Below are 27,110 nucleotides of genomic sequence, written 5' to 3'. Positions count from 1 at the left end.
AGTTCATAATTTTTTTCCCCTCTCAGAATTTTGTGAACATTTATCACCACTCACCTGCTTGGATCAACTTCATCACTTATTATTTTTTACATTCTTACAAATTTAAAAAGGTTATATATCACTATCAACGCATTACATAAATTTATATATGCATACATACATATGTATGTATATAATGTCAGTTTTGCATTAATTTCGCTTCTTACTTGTTGAGAAAATAATTATTACTATTATTTATATTTATTTTAGTTAGAAGATGAGAAGTAAGGCAGCCATGATCAAGTCACTACTGCAATAGAGAAGAAATTTTTTATATGCGGCTAACACACAAAAATATTGGCCCACTTTGAAATCTATTTCCTACACATATAATTGAATAATATAAATTATTATTATTATTATTATTTTATTATTTGAAAGGCTGAGGTAGTCATAGTGGCGGTGGTTATAGTGTTTTGGGTCTCTCATTATGGTGATCATGTTACTCCTTATCTCCAACATGTTTGTTATGCATATTCATCAATGTTGATATAGATACGGACATGTACACATTCCTATACTATAAACTTACAATTTTTCCTCTATAATATTTCACTTCTATTGAGCCATAAAGTTACAAAACTATAAATTACTCAATGTTATCATTAGAATTCTATTGTTGTTCTTTATGGTAAAACAAAATTGCTTTATGATTTGTTTGCGGCATTTATTTGTTCTAGGCCACAAGCTCGATCTTTTTTTTTTATTCTTGATTTTCTGCTCGGAAAGTGTTAAAAAGCTTTGATTGACTTCCGCATGTGAGTATATAGTACATTCACTTTGTAGATTTCCAATGTTAAAAAAACCTATATTTCAAGTTTTGTTAGGGAACCTTTCAGTAAAACGTTACTTATTGCTGCTATAGTTGTAGAGATCTCTATTGGATATCATTTTTTTTAGTTTCGATAGACGAATATCCGAAGGGAATTTCTGTTTCATTTAGCTGAAAATCTGAAAGTTGCGGATTTTACTATGGTCGTTTCGAGCAGCATTCCAGTATTATGTGATAACAAATCTTCATGTTCTTTTGCAGCTCTTTCAATCCTACAAAAATGTTTACATTCTGGTTTATGCAAAAATGCTAACGGAACCATCCTTGCGAAAAATTTGAAAACGAATATTGAGAGCAGATTCCCACTCCCAAACTTCAGGTACTTAAAGTTTACCGTCAACTCCATAGATTGCTCACACTGTAGCACAATGCACACATTGTGTGCAATGCTGTTCCATCGAGAACCTCGAACAATATGTTGTGCTGGTGGGAGCTTCAAACTTGCGCCTTTAGATGTTCCTCAATTGCTTAAAGATCTGTTTCTCACGAAAAATTCTCTATCTGAACACTTTAATACATTCGTACGAACATATAATAATTCGTTTGCTTTTACTACTTTCGGAGTACATTATGATGTTTCAATGTGCCGGAATGAGCAAAACCTCTATATTTTTAGGGTCAATGGCACAATGCATCATTTCATTAATTCTTTGGTCCCTACCAACAATGTATGCCGCAATTTGCAACTTTATTTCCACGATCCTATTTCCGAAATGCATTCCCGGCTTACAAACTACCCATGTCTGAATCATGACTTGGTGTCTTCTCTTATAGAATTGTCATCCCTTAACCCATATGCTACTTTTTTTAGACAGTTGTATTCAATGTCCGCTATTTCTGATTATAGAATATATCTAAGAAGTAACCCCCGTCTTGATCAAAGAGTTTATAACTGTCCAACTGTCGATGACGTCTCAATAATTTGGCGAGACAACCAAACAAACAAACTGGATGTGCAACGGGATATTCAGGTGTACCCAGTTGACCATTCCATAAAAATAATGTTATATTATTCTTTCGCCTATTATCCTGTTCAATATCCATTCCATCATCCTTACAGTCAACCTGGTTGGTATACAGAAATTGTTAAGCAACTACAGCTGGTACTTCTGCCTTAGATCATTACACCTCTGACAATATTGATAAAGATACCAGCCCAAGTACGATAATCAACTCTTATTACTCGGTCGCCACTTTGGTGCTCATCAACTTACATTTTTAACACCTACCAATTTATCTTTGCTATTGCTTCTTTCCTGGGAAGAAAAAAATGCGCATGGATAAAGGGCATGTTTCGATTAGAGAATATTATTCGAATAGACTCCAAATTCGTCCGTCTTGCCCTACTATCTTGTTGCATAGTGAACAGCTCTTGCAACAATACATTGTAGATCAATACATCAAAATAGAAACTCAAAGACTAGATTTCTTCCACAAAACTAAATTTCAGAATATGTACAGACAAAAAACTTTGCAAGGAATACTTGATGCTTACACTAATTAGGGCATTGAAAACTTAGGAATGATTGGCCAGCCTAAGGTACTCCCAACATCGTTTATTAGTGGTCCTTGTAACATGTAACAGAGATATATGGATGCTATGGCTCTTGTTCAAACATATGACAAATCAGATTTCTTTATTACAATGACTTGTAATCCACAATGGATTGAAATCCAATCCCAAATGCTAGCTAATGAAAATATTACCAATCGACCCGATTTGGTTGCTTGAAATTTTTGTATGAAACTTCAAGAACTAAAATATGAATTGTTTAAAAAACATTTGCTAGGTAAAGTTAGATCTTACTCATACGTGGTCGAGTTTCAAAAGAGAGGTCTTCCACATATTCACATGCTACTAATAATGTACCCAGAGTATAAAATGACAGTCCCTTGCAAATATGATGAATTCATATCTGCTGAAATCCCAAACCCGGATGCGAATCCATATCTAAATAATTTGGTTAATAAACATATGCTCCATGGCCCTCATGGTTTGCTTATCCAAATAATGTTTGCATGCATAATGGCTTTTGCAAGAATCATTTCCTAAAGGAATTCAATGCTATTACCGAACATGCACCTAATGGTTATCCTAAATATAGAAAACAAAATAATGGTGCAGTTGCTTATGCGCGAGGTAAAACATTGGATAATAGATGGGTTGTACCCTATAACCCATTCTTTCTAGCAAAGTTTGATTGCCATATTAATGTTGAGGTTTGCTCTACCATTAAGCTTGTAAAGTATCTATATAAATATGTTTACAAAGAACATGATTGGGTTGCCTACTCAGTCGGTCCATCTGGTGGTTCCGTGCCAATTGATGAAATCTCAACGTTTCAAACTGGGAGATGGGTTGCACCACCAGAGACATGTTGGCGTATTTTTAGTTTCCCTCTTAATGAAATGCACCCTCCAGTCTTGGCGCTCCAACTTCGCTTGCCAAATTTTCAATATACAACTTTTAGAATAGACGATACAATAACAAGTATTGTTGAGGACTCACACTCTCAACGCACAATGCTAACTAAATTCTTTAAAATGAATAGTTTATGTTTGGTTGCAAAAGAATTAAAACTATTATATTGATAATTTCCACAATACCTTGTATGGGATAAAACCTCGCGTATTTGGTACCAAAGGAAAAAAGGTATACTTACTGGCCACGTTGTGACTGCAAGACCTGTTGAGAATGAAAGATACCTTTTGCGTATGTTACTTCAAAGTCGTAGAGCACCTACTTCATTTGAAGCCCTTGCCACTGTGAATGGACAATTACATGAGACATTTCGGTCGGAATGTGTAGCTTTGGGCTTGTTAAAGACCGAAAATTCGCTCATTACTTGTCTTCAAAAGGCAGCTCTGTTCCAAATGCCCTTCGCTTTTGCACAACTTTTTGCTACAATACTCGTGTTTTGTATACCAGCTGAATCACAAAAACTTTGGTCAATGTTCTTTCACTACTGCTCTTCATTGGATCAATCAGTGGACTTTGTTGAAGCGGCCGCAGTAGCAGTGGTTAATAGACACCTTGCACCCTTGGGCAATCATTTAGGTGATTTCGGTATCCATGTTGCTGACTTTGAGCCTGTCCATGCCTCAATATCTGGATGTGGAACTACTAACTCTTGCAGTTTACCAAATGGAACTCATTTTCCAACCGTTGAACAGTTAAATATAGAGCAAAGAAAAATCTTTGATACTATTAACGATGCTCTCAAAGCCCAAAAAACATTTGTTTGTTTCATAGATGGGCCGGCCGGAATAGGAAAAACTTTTATGTACAATGCAATACTAGGATATGCATTTGCTGTTGACATATTGGCAATATCAGTGGCAACGTCGGGTGTAGCAGCATCTTTGTTGCCTAACGGCCAAACTGCCCACTCAAAGTTCAAACTCCCGCTTGAAATTTCCGAGAGATAGGAATGCAATATACTTAAACAGTCAAATCTTGCTAATCACTTACGTGCTTGTTCTCTAATTATTTGGGATGAAATATCAATGGCTCGACGTGAATTGATAGAGGCATTAGACAATGCTTTAAAAGATATAACTGATTACAATGAACCATTCGGATGGAAGGTTGTTATCTTTGGTGGTGATTTAAGACAAATAACACCGGTCATTCCTAATTGAACTAAAGATGCCTTCATTGAGGCAAGTTGTGTCTCATCGCTATTATTCAAGAAGGCACATAAATACCATCTAACCATCAATATGTGTGCAAAAAATGATCCTGAGTTTGCATCATTCAGTGAGAAAGTTGGCAAAAATACTTGCCCTAATAATCAACAATGAGAGATCAAGTTGCCTAACAAGACCTTAATAAATTCTGATCTCGGTCTTGAATCGTTAATAAATACAATCTTTCCAATGGAAATACTTGAAAGTCAATCATGAAATTCATTTGTTGCGAGAACCATCTCACTACCACAATGAAATAGTATATCAAATATATTGTTTTATTGTTAATAGAATGCCGGAAGAATCACTCATATCAACTGGAAGAGATGTTACGAAAGATCCAGCACAACAGACTCCCTATGAAGATTATCTTTCAACTGTTATACCCAATGGCATGCCACCCAGGACATTAGTATTGAAAAAAGGGGGCACCCATTATGCTTTTGCGCAATTTAGATCCACCAAATGGTCTTTCAAATGGTACAAGACTTATTTGCAAACAAGTTACACAACATATTATTGAGGCTGAAATCATTTCAGGATCTTGAACATGAAACATTTGCTTCATACCTAGAATTCCGCTACAACCAAAATCTGTTAAGGAAACATCCATAGAGTTTACCATAACACGATTCCCAGTTAAGCTATGTTTTGCAATGACTATAAATAAATCACAGGGACAGACTCTAGAAATTGTCGGTCTCTATATTAAACAACCAATATTCATGCACGGCCAATTATATGTTGCTCATTCAAGGGAAAATCATTCAACTCTTTGCACATTTTATTGGAAAATAAAACACCTACAACATCCGGAATTCAATGGACAACAAACATTGTATATCAAGACCTACTTTTAATGGCTGGTACTAACATTTGAATTTTTGCAACCTGTAACAATAGGGAGGAGAAGATGGTGTTCAAATAAATCAATAAATTTTCTTACAAGAACCACAAAACTTGGAAACCAAAATTCGTTTAAGCCATTACATTGTAAAGAAATTGCTCTTATACAACATCTTTTGTGTAGCATCTGTTTTGTTTCATAAACATTGATTTATGAAATCATTAGAAATAAAATTTAATGATTGAATTAAATACAGAGAATTATAGTGATAGCGAAAGTGGAATGTTGTTTTCAGTCATCAGCCAACATATTTTTTGGGATCTAAATGACTTCTTGCTTTCAAACATATACAAATGGCAAAGGACATTCCCATACGCCATAACAATGAATTTCATATTATGGATTCAACACACTATTTTCGGCACAATTGGTAGAGCTTGTCAAATACAAATTACACTGTTACAAAGGTATGGACAACATGAAATATTTGATCTTAGTCCACCAATTATTTCTCTTATACCATCATCAATTGAAATCTTTCCTCCATGTTCTTGCATGTGATAGATGCCAGGTCAGTCGTTATTTCTTTATAATAATGACTGTATTAAAGCTGGAAGTGAGAATTAGATTTAATTAACTTTGTAGGTTGTACTTTACGTTATTTATTTGTTCTATGATAGATTGTAGGCTCAATATTTTGCTTTGTTGTCTATTGGTGTTGTTTATTTACAAAAAAATTCAATAATAGTTTTTTCCGTTTATGTTTAGTAATTACATAGACGAGTTTACCAGCTTATGTTAATTTCATTATTAATTTTCTCGTGTACAGTGGCCGCCAAAAATTGAATGTTGAGTTTACTTCCAAGACCGTTGTTAGGATGAATGAATACTGCTAATCGAGTATAAATATTATGAAGACATTGACTCAACAACGTTGCTTTGTTTAACTTGCTACTTCATTATATATAAGAAATTAACACCACAACAAATTGTTGTTGTGTTAAAACATTCCAATGCTGCCTGCACATGTATGTTCTGATCATTGTAAATAATATATATTATATTTGGTGTAGCGTTTGCAGGACTCTTATGGAGGCTATATGGTTGCATTTGGTGGGCAAAAATATGTAGCAAGTTCGATCCCGGTTTTTTTTGCCAATGGTACATACATTGTAAGCGGATTTACTCTGGTATTGTATGTTCATAGTAATCAATATATATATGTATGTATGTCAAGGTTCACGAGTTTAAGAAAGGAAGGCTTCAAACTTGTACTGGAGAAGAGATGGGTGTGCTCATGCTCGGGAAAATTGAACTTTGTGTGCCTTTTCTCTTATACCACCATCAACTGAAATCTTTTCTCCATGTTCTTGCATGTGATAGATACCAGGTGGGTCGTTATTTCTTTGCAATAGTTACTGTATTAGAGCTGGAATTGAGAATTAGATTTAATTAACTTTGTAGGTTCTACTTTACGTTATTTATTTGCTCCGTGATAGATTGTACACTCAATATTTTGCTCTGTTGTCTATTGGTGTTGTTTATTTACAAAAAAATTTCAATAATAGTTTTTTTCCCTTTATCTTTAGTAATTACATAGACGAGTTTACCGGCTTATGTTAATTTTATCATTAATTTTCTTGTATACAGTGGCCGCCAAAAAATGAATGTTGAATTTACTTCCAAGACTGTTGTTAGGAAGAATGTATACTGCTAATCGAGTATAAATATTATGAAGAAACTGACTCAACAACATTGCTATTGTTTTTAACTTGCTACTTCATTATATATAAGAAATTAACACCACAACAAATTATTGTTATGTTAAATCCATTCCAGTGTTGCCTGCACATGTATGTTCTAATCCTTGTAAATAATATATTATATTTGGTGTAACATTTGCAGGACTCCTATGAAGGTTATATGGTTGCATTTGGTGGGAAAAAATATGTTGCAAGTTCTATCCCAGCTTTTTTTGCCAACGGTACATACATTGTAAGCATATTTACTCTGGTTTGTTTAGCCAACTCAGCACCGCTGAGTGTGATGTTAATCCCTTTTATCTATTGTATTTGCATACTAATCAATATATATACGTATGTATTTCAAGGTTCACGAGTTTAAAAAAGGAAGGCTTCAAACTTGTATTGGAGAAGAGATGGGTGTGCCTCATGCTCGGGAAAATCGAACTTTGTGTGTCTTAACAAGCAAGATTGCGCAATCAGAACAAAAAACTGCAACAATCGATAGGGGGTTCTGGGTTGCAGCCTTGGAATTCAGCTGGCGTTTTCGGGCACAGACAAGCATGAGTTGGTCTTCAATTCATGGTATGAGGTGCTGAACCTCCGGCAGTATTCTCTCAACGGCCTCTATGCCAGCCTCCAAGACTCTCTTGTCTCCTAGTACAACAGATTTCTCTAATTGCTCTATCTCTCTCTCTCATTTTATATTACATTGTGCATTTAAAAATAAGTTCTCACATGTGAGTGTGTCTTCCAAAGTTCTTATTTGCTTATGTGTATTTAATCTTTTTTTTTTCATTTTTCTTTGCATATGATATTTGTTAGTTTATTTGAGTACATGAAACACGAGCCGACTTAAAGAGTCATATTTTTTTCTTTTAAAAGATCATTATAGATTGATGAACACGATTCAAATCACATGTCATCGAAACATTCGATTTTGCTAATTGATACATTGAGACAGGATATAAAGCCTCTTGTATTGCTTGTGTTGTTTTGTCTATGCTGACATACCTTTAAACCAAATATAGTGTTGATGGTTTGACTACTACTTTCTTTTCGAGTTGTGTAGATGGTACGTAGTTGTTGAGCTTTGTTACCCAAATATAATGTCTTCAATTCAATTATATTGTGCTAACTATGCAGCCATTGACGGTGTTGACTTTACAGATCATGCTCATCAGGCTATGGACATCCATCAATTGTCATTTGCCACTAGATTAATGCACAATTCAATTTTAACATGTTTCTTCACTTAGTTAATGTCTCAAAAAAAGACAAAGAAATTTATTAGCAACTTCCTCTTTTACTATTTATGCCTTTTATGATTATTATGTAACGTATCTCCTTAAAAAAGGCTCATTAAAACATCCTAATTTTTACACTACTGGCCATAGGCCCAGTTTGGGCACACTAGATTTTAATATTATTTTATTTAAAAATATCTATTATTATTGATTTTATTAGTATTATAATATACGCTATTAAACGGATTCAAAGTTTCACTAAATTCATTTTATGAGAGAATTCACATCCGGATTCTCATAACACTGTCCGACTCAAGTGAATGTTTGGAATTGTATATTTTCCATCTTCCAATTTGAAGATTGAATTTTCCAAATACATCTCTCCTTATTCGCTGTGCATCGCCTAATCTTTTTGGATCTAAACCCTAGATTCTTTTACTTATGTGTTCTTACATTTCATACGGTAGGCCAATTTTATTTTTCGATCCAAAAAATTGTTGGTAATCTGTGTTGATTTACTTAACAATGTTCTTTTACTGATTGGCACATCTCAACGCTCATTCTGTCATAAATTAGCTCCACAGAAATGGTGGGTTTGTCATCGACCAAGTTCCCATACAACCAACAACATCAACCACTCAAATGTACAAGCTGTCACACAACCGTACATTGTGGAAGTAAAAAAGATTTTTTGCAGACTCCAATTATTTCCCTGATATTCAGGTACCAAATCCTAGGCATTAGATACATAGATTTCATGATTACTAAGGTTTTTCTTTCCTATATAAGTCACGAAACTTGCAACTAAATATTTTACGTTCTTGGGCATAACTCTCAAACCTTCTCTTACGCCATGGATGGAGGAAAACAAACTGTTGAAGATCACTTTATCAGTAAGGTTGCAGAGCTCACTCCAGATGCAACATACTGAACTATAAGAATGATGCTTCTTGAGTTCTCAGCAGAGCGTGTGTCTGGACGTACTAGAAAACATTACAAGCGGTTTATCTTTGTTGATGATCAGGTAACAACTATTTCTACATGTCTTTACCTTTGATAGTCAACTAAAGTTCCTCATTCTATACAAGACACAAAAATTCAGGCATGTACATTTCATCCTAATCTTCGCCTCATAGATGATTGTCTGGAGCTTTTATAGACCTATGATCTCTGCACAGAAACCTCGCAGCCCTTCACAATAAACACTATGAAAGGTTACAATACATCTGTCCAACTTGTCTTAAATAGGAGATCAAGCATTAATCCCATCACCGATTCTCCAAACCGATTCTCCAATTAATGTCATGGTGGGGAAGCCAACATTCATACAATACTCTGCCTTGCACCAATACTTGGAAGAAAAAGATTATATAGGTAATTTTACTTTTTACAATAACTAAGGTTACACACAGCATATATATTTTGTCTATGCAGAACTTCATATTTGTATCCAACATTTTCACTTCCCTTCATGCTTTACTCACTTGATAGATGTTGTGGGAGTTGTCATTGACATGGGAGCGCCCAAAAAAAAGGTGTCTGATTGCCTGCAGGAAATGATCATTATCTCACAAGAGTATTCCTCTTTATTCAATTAACTTCACTTTATTTATTCAAAACAAATGACTCTTTCTTTCTTTTAATTCCAGAAAAATCACCGACAAAAATAATTTTGTGGAATGATGTTGTAAATGCTGAAGGCAAATTTTTCACCGCACTTATGGATAGCCGTCCAATAATTGCAACGCTTAACATTCGCCCCTCACATTTTGATGGTAATTTGTACCAACCTTCCTCCCCAAAATATATGTATACCTTTACGCATTATCGGTATTAATATATGCAGCCAGTTTTAGCATCTAAATCTTTTTATTCCTAAAATATATATAGGTATATCCTTATCTGCCATTACAACGACTAACTTCCTTGTGCAACCTCCATATCTTCAATGCATTAACCTGCTGAAATGGTAAAGTTCATTGCATCCACTTACAAACTAACACCATATTAACTTCCACAATCTATTTTGTTTTGTAGGAAACTTGAAAACATGGCCTACTTGGATGCTTTTGTTCTGAAAAATGATTACTCTAATGAAAAGTCTTTACGTTTGGGTTTTGCCGAAGCTAGCCAAACTACAACCATTTCTCATATGCTTGCATCTACAAAGGTCAGCATCACATGTAAAATATAACTACAATTATTTGCATTGCTACACAATTGTAACTTTTTTTTTTTTTTTTTGTAGAATGGAGAATTTCACTGCAAAGCTTCATTCCAAATTACAATCAGTTCAGCAATGAAACTATCATATAGGGCATGCGCAAAATGCCACACCTCCACCATGACACATGACAAACGCAATTTCAAATGCTTCCGTTGTGCAAGCATTCAAGTTTGCGAAATCAGGTTACCTACTCTTTTGCATATGCTAATTACATAGTGTTCAAAAGCCCATTTTTCACTATATGTAATTTATGTAGGTACCTCTTGCATATGGAACTGCAAGACTCAACAACATATGTTAAATGTGTTGCTTACGATGAACTTTCATCTTAGTTACTCGACATTGACACAAGTGAGATGATTCACCAATCTAATGAGGTAATAGAGTTTTTGGGAACTACTACCATATAATGGTTCCTATATTTTCCAATGTTTATTCCTTTACAACTTTTACTTTAAAATTATTTGGGCAATTCATACATTGTATTTTCTATTCTAAAGTGCATTGCATCACCACTTTGTTTAATTTTTTACTGTTCATATTAAAAGTTTCATTCATATTATTATATTACAATACATTTTCCTACCTACATTTTCCTTCTGCAAATATACTTTTCCGAAATTAATGTCCTTTCTCACATTTTTGTCTTTCACAATTTCTTTGCATATCACTTACTCATGTCTTCCAAACAAGCCACACATTCTCTCTATTCTGTACCTAGATTTGCATCTTTTCACATTAAATACATTCTTCGTACACTTGTATATAATAACTATTTATGCAACTTTCGTCGTACAGGATATCATTGCAATGTGTCATATGCGGAACATGTCTGTAAGTAATATGTAGTTTCTATTCACAATTAAAAAAAGGACTCAAAAATCCACAAAGTTTGAAACTGGTGCCTACATAATTGTTGCAATGCAAGCTTTAAAATCAGGTGCATTACTCGAATATCAAATTTTCCAATATTTTTGGCCAAATATGTAACTAATTTACTGTCTATTTGTTTCATGGTAACATGAAATTTTACAGAGGCTACTGAACCAAAAAGTTTGTCTCCTACTTCATCCACGTCTACAATATACAATTCTGGTCTTACACCAAATCTCAAACATCTGGCGTTTTCAGAAGAACATTCCAAAGAAGACCAATGCTTATGTAAGTATGCACTTCCTTCAACCCATTCAAATTATGAATACATGTATTTGCCATTTCAATTGATGTGCACTCTATAAAATATAATTGCCTTTTATAGTTGCTGATCAAATTATAAACTTATACCTTGCTCGAATTTTGTATAATTGGTTTCTCATTACAGCTGTCGTGGATGTTGAAGTTTCAAACACTTCCAATGAAAAAAGTCCCGCATCTACAGGTGTTCAAAGCTCGGCCAAAAGATCCAAATCTTGAGGACGAAAGTAATCACCATATCTGCTCACAATCCCACCAGTAATATGTAATGGCAAGAAGATAACTTAAGAGAAAATGCCTAAGAAATGCAATATCATAATAGTGTTAGATTTAAGGATGTTTTCCTCACATATTTTGTTTTTGTTTTTGTTGCAAAAAAATGTGTGAAACCTTGGCGTGTTTTGAATTGCTCTAACTTCTACTTGCATATTAAGGTGATGTACTTATCAAAAACTATATTTTGTTGCATTGCTTCAAGAAATATTATATTTAAATCCTAACTGAAAATGATCAGTACATTCTCTGGTTCTTCTACATTGTTAATTGGTACATTTATTCCTATTTTGTTATACTAATGTTTCCATAGCTTTTAAGTTATTTAATACATGTTGTGGTGTCTTCTCTGGTCTTAAGTTTTTTTTTTTTTTTTGGTTGCCAATCTACTACTATAAATCATACAACCCATTTTTCAGATGCTAAAATCTGGACTAGATGTAGGCATCTTCTCCAAATGATCCTCATGAGGTTTGCATTGTTATTATTATTATTATTTTTAGAGGGGGAATAATTTAATTCAATAGTTTCTGTTGATTATGAAATTGCAACTCTTCCCGTATAAGACGTCTACATTTTTTATAGGCAATCTTCTCGTACAAAGAAATAGACTTTGTGGATTTTTTTATGCGTTTTTGTTTTTTTTGGGTTTACTTTTTCTATATATAGCATAATGGGCGATACGTTTGTTCACCTTCAACGGATTGTAAAGATTTTTTAGCCCCAACTGCAACACTTTGTTATACCTTCCATTATTTAACATTATTAATTACATGCCTGAAATTACTTTAGATTGATTTAATATTTCAATTATTAATCTTTTTTGTGTTTGATAGACACGCAGACTTCTTTTGGATCAACTTTTATCATTTCAACATAATTATTTTTCTTTTCCCATTGTATATAATTGGCTCAGCATAATGATGCACATATTTAAATGGATCGAGATTTTTCACATGTAGATCTATATTCATTACTCCGTCTTTTCTTTCTATTATGTATATTCACATCGAATATACAATCTTTTCTTCCATACCGACATTTCGACTTTGCATATACGACCTTATTATATTATATTGCACCCGCGCGGCGTAGCGCACTGCGGGTGCTAGTATAAATATATATATATATATATATATAACAATGATATTGTGCATTAACTTAGGGTGTGTTTGATTAAGAGATTGAATTTTAAGTTGGAATTTGAATAGTAAAATTTTTGAATTGTAATAGTTGTATGATGTGATATAAATAGGTGTTGATGTGATGTTTTGAATGTAAAATTAATTTTTAGCATAATATAAAAAATAAAAAAATAGGTGTTTAATTTGATGTTTTTTAGGAAAAAAATATTGGATAAATAGTACAATTTTGGATAAATCCTTTAAACGAACACACCAATGTGGTGTGAAGGTAAAATATGTAAAACTATCACAAATTGAAAAAATAAAATCCTAATTATAGGTCTTTACTCTTCTATTTCTTCTGTCTTAATGTAATTTTTTTAAAATAAATAATTATACATTTTAATAATATTTTAAATTTTAATTTAATTATTTAGTTATATTTAATTTTTATAAAAGAAATATGTTTGCATATATACATATATATATATATATAATTGTCTTGAAATATGGTGAATGCATTTACTCTAAAGTACTTGCAAATATATAATCCGCCCGTCTCATTTGAAAGAGTCTTTTAGAATTCTATAGTATATTAAAAAATAATAATATTTTATTAGTTAGTGGAAGTATGTAAGAGATTTCAATATTTTTATCTTTTGACTTTATGTAAAAAATAATTGTATGTGTAATGATAATGTTACTTCCTAATTTTCAGACCCAATAAAGAGCGGTAGCTCAAACCAGACGATCAGCCCATCCGGCCCGAACATCCGTAGTCCAGCCCAAGGTGGTGTACGGATTAAGATAAAATCAAATTTGGGAAGTGGGGAAGTAATATGGATAAAGTTTGAGGGAGTTGTGGATAACGGAGACGTGGAAAAGTGGACAGTTAGCGGATGAAGTTGTGATATAAAAGGAAAAAGGAAGAGACCTCAAATTAGACGTCTAACACCCCATTAGAAATTCCTTTCTTTTTTTTTCTATTTTTTTAAATATATTTTGTTGTATCCTTGCATTATTTTTTATCTGCATATTTCATTATTTTTTTTTGTTCCTATTTTCTTGCTGAAAATCCTTTTTTCAATTTAATTCTTCCAATTATTGTTCCAAGAATCTTGTTTTGAATTTTTAGATCACATCCATACCAACATAATGCAACAATAATCTAGATATTTTTCATTAATTTTCATATTGTTTCAACAGTTAATTTCAGTTTATTTCGTAAATTCTTGTTTATAAAAAGCTTTTAGATTTAATTCACAGCAACAACTCCGTTCTTTGCTTTGTTCTACTATTTTTCTTTATTTTCAGATTTTTTTCCTACAATTAATTTCCACTAAAATTAGATTTAATTTCCATTGCGAGACTAGTCCGGATATTTTCTTGAGTAGGTCAAGGAACCCGAATTACGTCGATTTCAACAGACCCAATTCATCTGGCCATCAACGACCATTTTCAGCATGAGAGATTGGCACGCCCAGTGGGACTCCGATAAGTCTCTCATTTTTACGCAACAGAGAAATTTCAAGTTAGCATCTTTGGTAAGAACCAAAATGTCGATTGCCGGCGAAATTACGTCGCATATTTTCAAAGAAATTATACATGACGAATCATCTGCACCTCCGGGAGGTGTGGAAAGAATTGTGACAATCCCGGCTAGCGTTTACTGGATCAGATCCGGGAAGAGATCCAAACGGAACTCCACGGGTTGGCGCCGAAGCTTTCCCGGTACGTTACAGAATTACTAAAGCTCACTATTCGCAATGAACTAGCATGGGCGAGGGAAGAAGAGATTCACAAAAGAGTAACTCCCACGACCAACACCAAACTTTCCGGAAACGATCCTCTGTCAAGGGCGAAACTGGGAGGCAGCATCGGATTCCATTTTGTAACGTTCCGGTACGGAAACATGACCGTATTGATGTGATAGACCAACAACAAAGGTATCCCGGATGAGTTCGTGACTGAAGCAGCGACGTCCTCTGAACAAGCTATTACAAGGCAATCGCCATTTCAAAGACCTTCGGGAAGCATCGGAGGTATGCCACCAAGCTCTTAATGGTACACGAACCCTTTATTTGGTGGATTGATAGCTAGAAATCACATGCATTTTATGTTCATATCATATGCGATATTTGATTGATTTTGATTGGATTCTACCTAATTTCTGTGCATATTATTTATTTTCGACATGCAGGAAAGAAAAGACAAATTTGGTGAATATGGAGAAAAAAAAATCAGCTTTGAACAGTCAAGTTAGTCATGACCATGACTAAACACTCTCCTGACATGAGAATTTAATTAAAGGGTCAAAGGCCCAACTGCTAAAAAAATAGGGCAAAATTAAATAAAAAGAATGGGGAGTCACACGCAAAAGGGGAGAGGACGGCCAGAGAGAAAATACGCACAGGAGTAAGAGACTGACAGACTCATAAATCGCGCATGAGCAAATCGGCGGAGAAGATTTCCCTTTCCACTATGACTTTATCTTTCCTTTTTTTTTTTCTTTGCTATTTGATTATGGAATAGATACGTTTCTGGTGTGAGGGATGATAATGTTTTGGTTCTTGTGTATTGGAGATTCTTAACATTTTTATAAAAATTCATTTTGATTATCAATATTTTTCTAATTCTTAGAATAACATTTGTAATTGTTAGATTGATTGAATATTTTGGTATCGATATTTAAATTAGTCTGATAATTTAAAGTTAATTTAGGTAGGATAACCGTAATTATATTCGCACTTGAATAGGTGACAACAGGGTTCAATAGTCTCTTCCAAGGGGTTAGGCAATCAAATCTAATTGCTCATCTTAGGTAGTAATTCTTTTGAATTGGGTTTTCTAAATTAGAATGCAATTAAGCAATATTTCTTATGACGCACCTAGATTTATTAATTTAATTAGGGGTAGTTAACGGTCGTACCTTAATTACCTATACTATAAGGAAAAATTGGTTGTCAGAGCTTGTTGATAACTATAACCAATTTATTGATACTTTAATAAGAACTAACAATTTTGAATAAATGATCAAACACAAGTGTCATAACTGCATCATCTCTTAAGCCAAACATCCTCTTAAACTTAATAGTTAGTTCTCCCTTAATTTATTTGTTTTGTTATTTTATTTTCATTAGATAATAATAAAAAAATTCCCCTATTTTATTTACTACATTAGAACGGGAAAGAGTGAATCACACAATCCCTGTGGAGACTATCTCTTCCCCTTGTTACACACAAAAAATAATAATAATAAAAAAATAAGGATAGCAGGATCTTAAAGGAAGTTAGACACGAAGTCGGGTGGAAAAGGAGAAAAATTTGCGCTCAGGTCGGTTGGTCCTCGGTCGGTTGGTCCTCGTTCGGATCGGTAGGTCGGAAGGTCTGCGGTCGGATAGGCAGGTTGGTTGGTCCTCGGTCAGTTGATCCGGTCGGTTGGTTCGCAGGTCGGAAGGTCGGAAGGTCCGCAGGTCGGATAGTCTGCGAGTCGGACGGTACACAGGTCGGAAGGTCCGCAGGTCGGAAGGTCTGCAGGTCGGAAGGTCCGCAGGTCGGATAGTCTGCGAGTCGGACGGTCTGCAGGTCGGACGGTCCGCAAGTCGGAAGGTCCGCAGGTCGGATAGTCTGTGAGTCGGACGGTCTACAGGTCGGACGGTCCGCAGATCAGAAGGTCCGCAGGTCAGATAGTCAGCAGGTCGGATCAATAATTCGGATGGTTTGCAGTCGGTTGGTTCACAGTCGGTTGGTCCACCATCGGTTGAGTCGGTCAATACGGAGTTTAGACCAAGCGAAGGTCTGTTAGTGAACAGTAGTTCAATTGCTTGATGGGGTGACCAAGGAGTCGTTTGGTCTAGCGACCAGTTGGTCTCTGGAATGGTCGGTCGGGCCAGTTGAGTTCTGGAACTGGTGGAAGCGTTTGACGAGACGGTGTAAGACACGTGTCAGTGAAGGAGGAATTAGTGGGCGGTTGCTGTAACCAACCAGGCGATGGTTCTGAAACATTTTCTTGAAGGAATATTTAAGGATGTGGATTTTTTATCTTCAATCATCTTCAATCGACATCAAATTCAAGAGAATTTCTTTTGGGGATCACCACTTTATTTTCTAGTCTTTAGTTTTATTTTTCCTATTTTATTTATGTATCCTAGAGTGTTTAGAGATTCCTAATCTCAGGCACTAATTAATCAAGTTCGAAGATAATTTTCTATTTTTGGATTTTACTTTTGTTTGTTGAAAAAATACATCAACAAATTGGCGACCACAGTGGGAGAAAGGCAAGATTGCTGATCCTACATCAACAGAAAATTTCATACGACTGAGGTCTGGCCGAATCATCAGAAAGATCAATATGGCAGACTCACAACCTCAATCATCATCAGCACCAGCGGGAGAAAATGTTTCAACACCCGTCATGCCAAATCCAGGGGAGATTCCCCAACCACCTACCAATTGGTTGTCTTATGTTCAACAATTGAACAATCAGCAAACTTTGGTTATGCAGAACATGTTGCGTGAACAACAAAATCTAATGCAGAACATGTTGGATCAGGCGTTCTCTAGATTCACCATGTATCCAAACAGGCCTCCAGCCGTGTCACCTTCTCGTTTTCAGGCGACTTTTCCAAGATCAACGTTTGCAGGGCCAACATACGTTGACAGTACGTTTCCAAGCGTCACAAGTTTCAACCGAACAGATATGGAGAAGACTCCTCCAACTTTCCCAGATAATGTTCCTTTGGGACCGAGGGTTGATAATACACAGCTGAATGAGAGATTGGGAGGACAGACTCATAATCCGATCCAAGACAAGCCAACCGTCCCCAGAGAAGAAAGATTGGGAGATCAGATTCATAATCCCATCCCAGCCGAGCCAGCCTTCTCTAGGGAAGATTCTGTTCCACCCAAGATAGATCCGGAGGACATCGCTCGAGTCTTGCGGGTACATTTCGGAATGAATCCGCAAATGGTGAACCGACCGGTGTATCAGAGGCCATTTCTGGAAAGGATCATCAACGATTATCCTCTCCCGAGGAATTATCGACCGCCAGACTTTCATGCTTTCTCAGAAGAAGACGGATCCTCCGCCATAGAGCATGTGGGTCGGTTCATAGCACAGTTAGGGGAAATCGGTAACAATCCTTTTTACAAATTACAACTGTTTGGATTGTCTCTCACCAGGACAGCATTTTCATGGTTTGTAAATCTGCCACCTGGGCAAATACAAACGTTGGAGGGTTTGGAGATGGCTTTTCATGCTAGATTCTTCAATCCTTTGCCAACTGTTTCTCTTACCGATTTGTTGGAATTGAAACAATATCCAGAAGAGTCAGCCTCACAGTTTATCGAAAGGGTGCGATTGATGAAAGGACGTTGTCCTACTATAATCAATGAAAAAGAAATGACCAATTTGGTGGTCAGGAATATGCATGCACCATTACGGGAGGCTTTGACGGCTCACGACGTTCAAGATCTGGCCAGTTTAGTGTCCAAGGCAGGGAGATTATAATCCTTTTTTAAAGAAAATGATCACGGCTTCTGTCAGAGAAGAGATGTTGACGAAATGGTAGTGCAAGGTCGAACAACGCGCATGCCACCGCCAGTCTACGATAAGTGGAGGTCGGGTCCAACGTAGCCTCAAAAGATGGAGGCCGAATCTGAGGCTGACGTGGCCTCGGATGACGGCCTACAAACTCCTAAAACATCATTGGAAGTGATGCTTAGGAGTCTTGAGGATGAGGCATATTGTTACGCACAAATAATAATAATAATAATAATAATAATAATAATAATAAGGATAGCAGGATCTTAAAGGAAGCTAGACACGGGGTCGGGTGAAAAATGAGAAAAATTTGCGCTCAGGTCGGTTGGTCAGGTTGGCTGGTCCTCGGTTGGTTGGTCTGGTCGGTTGGTCCTCGGTCGGATCGGCAGGTCAGAAGGTCTGCGGTCGGATAGGCAGGTCGGTTGGTCCTCGGTCGGTTGATCCGGTCGGTTGGTTCGCAGGTCGGAAGGTCCGCAGGTCGGATAGTCTGCGAGTCAGACGGTACGCAGGTCGGAAGGTCCGCAGGTCGGATAGTCTGCGAGTTGGACGGTCTACAGGTCGGACGGTCCGCAGGTCGGAAGGTCCGCAGGTCAGATAGTCTGCGAGTCGGACGGTCTACAGGTCGGACGGTCCGCAGGTCGGAAGGTCCGCAGGTCGGATAGTCAGCAGGTCGGATCAATAAGTCGGATGGTTTGCAGTCGGTTGTTCGCAGTCGGTTAGTCCGCCATCGATTAAGTCGGTCAATACGGAGTTTGGACCAAGCGAAGGTCTGTTAATTAGTCGCCTAATTGAGTGAGCAGTAGTTCAGTCGCTTGATGGGGCGACCAAGGAGTCGTTTGGTCTAGCGACCAGTTGGTCTCTGGAATGGTCGGTCGGGCCAGTTGAGTTCTGGAACTGATAGAAGCGTTTGGCGAGACGGTGTAAGACACGTGTCAGTGAAGGAGGAATTAGTGGGCGGTTGCTATAACCAACCAGGTGACGGTTCTGAAACATTTTCTTGAAGGAATATTTAAGGATGTGGATTTTTTATCTTAAATCATCTTCAAATTCAAGAGAATTGCTTTTGGGGATCACCACTTTATTTTCCAGTCTTTAGTTTTATTTTTCCTATTTTATTTATATATCCTACAGTGTTTAGAGATTCCTAATCTCATACACTAATTAATCAAGTTCAAAGATAATTTCCTATTTTCGGATTTTACTTTTGTTTGTTGAAAAAATACATCAACACCCCTGTATTACATTAAATTGTGATTACAGAATATGTGAAATATTTGATTGACCGTGCGACAGGTTATGGAACATGTACTTATATCTCGATTTCGGATCGCAATAGTCAAGGAGCGACTGTCGATGCTTGGGGGGCATGGCCGAACATGGCCACGACACCTCCAGTTGTTCCTCCGACCTCCGGAATTACTTGGGGGGCAACCACACTACCTCTGAGTGTACCCTGGGGGCGACCCCACCTCCTCCGGGACCTTGGGGGTCAGCTCCTTCATCCGTCGTAATAGCGTGAGGATCAAATATACCAACTCCATCAGCGTTGCCTCCGCATAGGAGACAAGGAACATACTACGGGATGAATTTTCCTAAGGCGTCCGGACAACTTCAAGATTACGGATCTCCAAATCAGGGAGTTTCTATGCCATTCAGAAACTTTCAGGCTCTGGCGGTGCCACAGATGACTTGGGGCAGCTCTGACTCCTCCGGGACCACCACCAGCTCCACAGATGACTCGAGGGCTACCTCTGGCAGCACATCCAAGGCCAACACTGCCACAGACAACCTAAGAAGTGCATCAAGTGACACTTTCAGCTCTAGACATTGCCCTAAGGACAGCCCGGCCACCTACCGGAGCACTTCAAGCTCCAAATACTGCCCGGAAGATAGCCCCTCCACCTCCGGCAACACTTCCAGCTCCAAACCTTACTCGGAGGACAAGCCTGCCACCTCCGGAAGCATTTCCAGCTGTGGGCATTACTCGGAGGACACCCCTGCCACCTCCGGAATAACATCCAGCTAGGGGTGGAAAAATATACCAAAATATCGAAATACCGTATATATCGTATCAAAAATATACCGAAAATACCGAATTTTTGGTATACCGTAAACTTCGGTATGGTATGATACCATATCGAGTATTTTCGGTATGGTAACGGTATGCATTTTCGATTTTTTCGATATTCCGGTATATACCAAAAAAATTGATATATCGAATTATTTTTTATATTTCGATATTTTCGGTATTTACCGAAATACAAAAATTATTATTCTTTTATATTTAATATATGGTGATATATTTTTAATAAATCTAAAAATAGTAAAAAAAAATACTAATTCGGTATTTCTGTATTCTGGTATAATGCGGTATATATCGATATTGTTTAAATTTTGGTATTTTGGATAATACTGTATATGTCAATACTGTTTAAATTTCAGTATAATACGGTATATATATCTACCATTTAATTTTGATATTTCGGTATAATACAGTATAAATCGATACCGTTTAAATTTTGGTATTTCGGTATAAATCGGTATATACCAATAACGTACGAATAGTTCGGCATACTTAATAATCGTTACGGTACGATATAAAATGTAAGTCATACTAAATTTTCGGTATACCGATTTTTTGGTTCGGTAATGGTATGATAAATTACCATACCGAAAATTTAGGTACGGTGTGCGGTATACAGTATAAGTTTCGATATGCCGTGTGGAACCAGCCCTACATCCAGCCCCAGAAATTACCCCGAAAGCAGCCCCGACAATGACGCCACCTCCGAAGGCGATAAGGGATGTAGATCCGCCACCCCTGCTACCTTTGGAAGTATCGTCAGTGTCAGAAAGGGCCTCGAAAGACCAGCCGGCTCCGAGAGGATCAACTCTGTCAAATCTGGATAGAATGGCCCCAAATCCGGGCAAACCAGCACCAGCTCCTGTACAGCCCGGAGGACACGTATCAATAACTTCACCGCCACGACCGATTATTGATCTGCAGGTAGGGATGGATAAACCTATTGAAAATATCGAAATACCGATTTACCGTACCGTATCATACCAAAAATATCAAAAAATCCGGTATACCAAAATTTTGGGTACGGTATCAGTACTACACCGAAAATTTTGGTACGGTATCAGTATAGATTTTTAGAAATTTCCGTATTTTGGTATTATACCGTACTGATAATATTTTAATTAAATAATTTAATTAATAATATAAATAACTAAAAAAATATAAAAACAATTAAAAAAACCTAACCACGTTCATTCACACTAGGGGTAGGCACGGTTCGAATATTTGCAAATATGTACGTATTTGATATACGAACCGAATCGAACAAATACCCGAAACCGTAAACTGTATCCGAACCAAAAATTTCGGTTAATATCGGTTAACCGAAAATATTTGCTAATAATTCGAACCGAATCGAAATTAAAAAAATAATTAAAATTCTAATTAAATCAAAATATTTACAATTATTTCAAATATCCGAACCGAAACCGAACCAAATATAATTATTAATATAAAATTTAAAATATAATACTATAAATATAAATATATTCGGTTCGGTTAACCGAATTGAAAAAATATCAAAAACCAAAACCAAAACTGAACCGAACCGAACAAATATCAAATATGCAGTATTTGTATTCAAACCAAATTTGCTCGATTAACCAAAAATTTGATTCAGTTCAGTTCGGTTCAGCAGTTCGGTTCGATTTTTTTGTCCTTCCTCTAATTCACACACGCCGCCGTTTCCCTACTCTTCTCCAATAATTTCTTCCTATTTCTTTTCCTTCTTTATTTCTTCTACTTCTTAGCCTCATTATGTTTTCCTTATCCTTTTCTCTCTCTCCATTTCTTTTCTGTGTTCTCTTTCCCCTTCTTTTTCTTCTTTCCCTCATCTCGTTCTTTTCATTCTTCCTTTATTTCTTTCTGCTTCTATTCTTCCTTTTTCTTCTTTCGTCGTCTCATTTTCAACCTGGCCGTATGGTCGTGCCTGCTTCCTCAAACAATCATTGGAATTAAAAAAATGTAGCTTTTCATCCGGTGGAAGTAAACGGCGGTGCCTATAAGTCGATTCTTGGTTTGAGAAATTCCAAATCCGATGACAATTCTACTACATACACTCTAATTTTAAAATATTTAATTATTGGTATAAGCGGTATATACCGGTATCGTATCGAAATTTTGGATATACCAATATTTCGGTACGGTTTCGGTATATATTTCTACCATACCGATATCTTTGGTACGGTATACGGTATGGACGGAAATATTTGGTACAGTATGGTATGCTATCCCTATCTGCAGACGATTGAAGAGGCAGTCCAAAAATACACGTCGATCCCGTCCAACTGGTTACAAGACCGTACTATCAACAACCATTTTCGGATCAGATCACCGTCAACCATCCTCTCCCCCAAAATGCTCAGACTCCGGAGTTCATTCTTTTTTCTTGGGAGGACTCGCGCTCAAATATTGAGCATATCGATCGGTTCATGGCGCCGCAATGGGGACTTCGGGGAAAACGAGTACAAGCTCCAACTATTTCCGTTATCCTTCACCGAACCGGCCTTCACATGGTATGCATCTCTCCCTCCGAATTCATTTCATATTTGGGAAGACCTAGAAAAGGCATTCCATGAGCGATTTTACAGTGTGCTTCCAGAAGTGACAGTATCAACTTAATTAACCTACGACAAAAGCATGATAAGCCGGTAGAAAGTTTTTTGAAAAAGTTTCGCAGGACAGAAGGTCGATATCAGGTGAGAATACCCGAAAACCAAGTTGTCGATATGGAGGTCGACAATATGATGCATCAACTTTGTGACAAATTGGCCCTTAAAAAATATAACGATTTTCGATAGCTTTTCGCAAAGGCGGGCAAGGCGGAACAGCTCATCTAGGTCGTTAGTGGCAAAGATCATTCACCGCATGCGAAGGAAGGCAACGATGTCGGAAAGGATCTGATCAGACTCCCGTGACCATCCAACCGTCTCATGCGCCGATCAATACCGTCAGAGTACGCCAATGAAATCTCTTGTATCAGTAGCAAGGGCCGACGGAAACAGGATGAACCAATATATTTACGAAAATCAATTTTGAAAAAAATGGAGAGATATGGAGGGTGGCCTCGGTGGACCGAGTAGTAATAACTTTTCATTTGATGCGGAGTTACGAGCAGCCCCCGAGGGATAAGCATCAGATATGCGACCGGAGGAAGAAGAAGACGAGAGGGATTAAAATAAAAATGTGTAGGACAAGAATGGAGGCCAAAACGAGTGATTTCGGACAAGAAAGCTGCCCCGAATGAACAACCCACTTCAGAGGATCCAAAAGCTCTAGATACAGAGGATGAACCTAATGCTCTCAAAGATGATAGGATTTCAAATGCCAGTTTCGATATCATAGCCACTTTTTGGTGTAAAAGTAAGGTTGTGATGATAAAATATGAGTATTTGTGAGAAAAATGAGACATTTAATGAAGTATTTATTTTGTAATTGGACAACCCAAAATAAAAATAGGTATACTTTCTGACTAGATGGATGAAATATTATATATAGATAATTGTATAGTATTCACTTGGTCCAGGCTAATTATATTATTTTGTTTGAGCACGATTTATGCTAAAAGATATTGATATTTTAATATAAAAGTGAAATAAGTGAAAAATAAACTAAAAGTATTATAGTAAAAAGTAAACTAAAAAATATTAAAAAATTGATAAAGATATGATTGGATAAGAAAAAAAATAATAAAATTATGAGTGAATAAAATTGTTTATAAATAAATTTTATATAAATTTAATGAATAATTTTAAAAATATAACATAATTATAACGAACGAAGAATATATACATTTTAAATTATAATAATAAAAATAAATTTTTATAAATAATTTTATATAATTCACCATGGCGTTTCAAGTAGTTCATTAGTCTCTCAATCTATGATAAAGTGTTTATGTTATTGTAGATATAATAATTTAGAAATATTATAATTAGTAAGTACTTAAAAATTGTATGAGTAAAATAATTATGGTATAATATAAATGATAATAGATTAAAGTTAAAATAATTAAATAATTTATCAAGAATAGAAAAATTATTAGATTAAAATATAAAATATGATTAAAGTGTATAATAATTATTTTTTAAAAATAAAATGACAAATTAATTATATAGGACATATCTAATTAAAAATACTGAATACTTCATGTAAAACCGAAAAAATAAATATTTTTAATTTGTAAAAATAAATTTATATAAAATTATAACTAATTCTTATTTACTGAAAAAAAAAAAGTCATATGATACAAAAATATCACTACATGGAATATGACACGTACAAATGACATGGACTCACTTGCGGTGAAATGCTAAAAGATAATAAATCTCATCGAACTAAAATTGCTGGTGTGTTGATATAAATAATACTTTTTACCGACATGGTTCTAAATATATATAATATTAATATTTAATTCTTTGATAAAATTGATAACTTAATATAAAATATTATTTTTTATTACTGATACAAATTTTCACACCTCAGAGAAAAAAATTAAACAAAAAACACTAAGGGGCTGTTTGTTTCAAGGATTTGATAGGATTTCATGGAATTTAGATTTTAAAATCTGAAATCTATGTTTGGTTCAAAAAAAGATAATGAAATTTAAAATGATGGGATTTAAAAACATGGTCCAAAATCCTACAAATGAGGATTGTTAGATATTAAATCCAAATTGGATCTGATTATACCAGATCCGGCCAAAACTATATCCAGTAAAATCCGATGGATCTAACAAATCCAATTCTTTTTACGATTCTTAAATTTTAATTTAAAATTACACATGTATCGATCCAATATATATTATTTATGTATTTTATGAAAAAATATTATAATAAAATAATAAATAAATTAAACTTAAAAAAAAAATTAATATAATTATATTGTTAGAAATTATTTTTTCATATGTATAGTCGATATATTATTAATATTATAAATCGAATTTGGGTGCGGGTATGGTCCGCTTAGACCCTAGACCCGATTCGGACCCGATTAGAATACCCATAATATGACCCGGATCATGATCTAATACTCAAATAATTGGACTCAACTTCAAATAAATAGGTCGGGTTCGAGTCAGGTTTCGAGTTTACGATAACCTATTGTAATCCCTATAAAATTATTAATACATTTTCAATTTATATTTATTATAAATTAGATGTTTAATTTATCAAAATAAATAAAATTCATAGGGGGACAATTATGTCATTTAGAATATAAAAAATCCAAATCCTTCTACTCATATAAAAAAATAAACAAGACGTGAGAAATATAAATTCCACGTAATTTTACCAACCAAACATATGATAGGATTTCAAATCCTAAATATAATAAATCCTATCACATATAAATCCTACTGTGAAATTCCAATCCCACAAAAAAATTCCATGAACCAAACAGCCCCTAAAGGTGTATTTGTTAGAAATTTTGGATTTTAGATTGAAATTTGAATAGTAAAAAAATTAAACTGAAATAGTTGTATAATATGATATAAATAAGTATTTATGTGATATTTTGAATGTAAAATTAATTTTTAAATATAATATAGAAAATAAAAAATAAGTGTTTGATATTTGATATTTTTGGAAGAAAAGTTTTATAAGAATAGTAAAAGTATTCCAAAATCCTCCCAACAAACACACCCTAAAGAAACACAATTTACATTTTTCTCGTTGTTTAATTATTTTACAACTATATACTATATTTATTACTCCATCAGTCTCGGCTAACGACACAAAATTTTAATTATTATGTAATTAGTGAATAATTAAAAAATATTTTAGTAAAAATAATTATGATTTAATAATACTTCTAGAAAAAACATTTTCTATTTGTTTGCATTGAATTCTGTCCAAAAATAGAAGCAACTTTTGAGGTTGAAAAGTGATTTTTTCAGAAGCACCTTGACAACAGCTTTTGAAGCAAGCAGAAACATTTTTCATTTGAAATTACTGTTTTATCCTAAATAATAATAATAAATACAATAATATAATATAATACTACTATACTATAAAAATAATTAATTTATATTTGTAATATGAAAATTTATATATATTATATTTAAAAAAAATTAAATTATTATTTTTAATTTATATGTTATACTTTAATTAAAAAATTTAAAATTATAATTAAAATGCCAAATTTAAATAGGAATATATAAATTTGTTTAATTATACTAAAATTATTAATATAATTTATAAAATTTTAAAATACAAATAATTTAATATTGAATTGTAAATTTTATTTGTAATTTATATATTATTTTTAAATTCA

The 27,110-nt window shown here is 34.9% G+C and overlaps 1 long non-coding RNA gene across 1 annotated transcript; it reads left to right on the top strand.

Annotated features, from left to right (window-relative positions):
- Positions 1-9,282: 9,282 nt before the first annotated feature.
- LOC127245603 (uncharacterized) lies at positions 9,283-10,990 on the top strand. Its single transcript, XR_007837456.1, has 7 exons — positions 9,283-9,421; positions 9,646-9,771; positions 9,889-9,973; positions 10,047-10,366; positions 10,435-10,567; positions 10,646-10,806; positions 10,881-10,990. It is a non-coding gene; the product is annotated as an uncharacterized LOC127245603 (long non-coding RNA).
- The last annotated feature ends 16,120 nt before the right edge of the window (positions 10,991-27,110 follow it).

The sequence above is a fragment of the Andrographis paniculata genome, unplaced genomic scaffold (assembly GCF_009805555.1).
Source record: "Andrographis paniculata isolate CXL003 unplaced genomic scaffold, ASM980555v1 Contig22END, whole genome shotgun sequence".
Classification (NCBI taxonomy): domain Eukaryota; kingdom Viridiplantae; phylum Streptophyta; class Magnoliopsida; order Lamiales; family Acanthaceae; genus Andrographis; species Andrographis paniculata.
The sequence above is the reverse complement of the archived record's forward strand: the minus strand, read 5'-3'. Positions and strand labels throughout refer to the sequence as shown.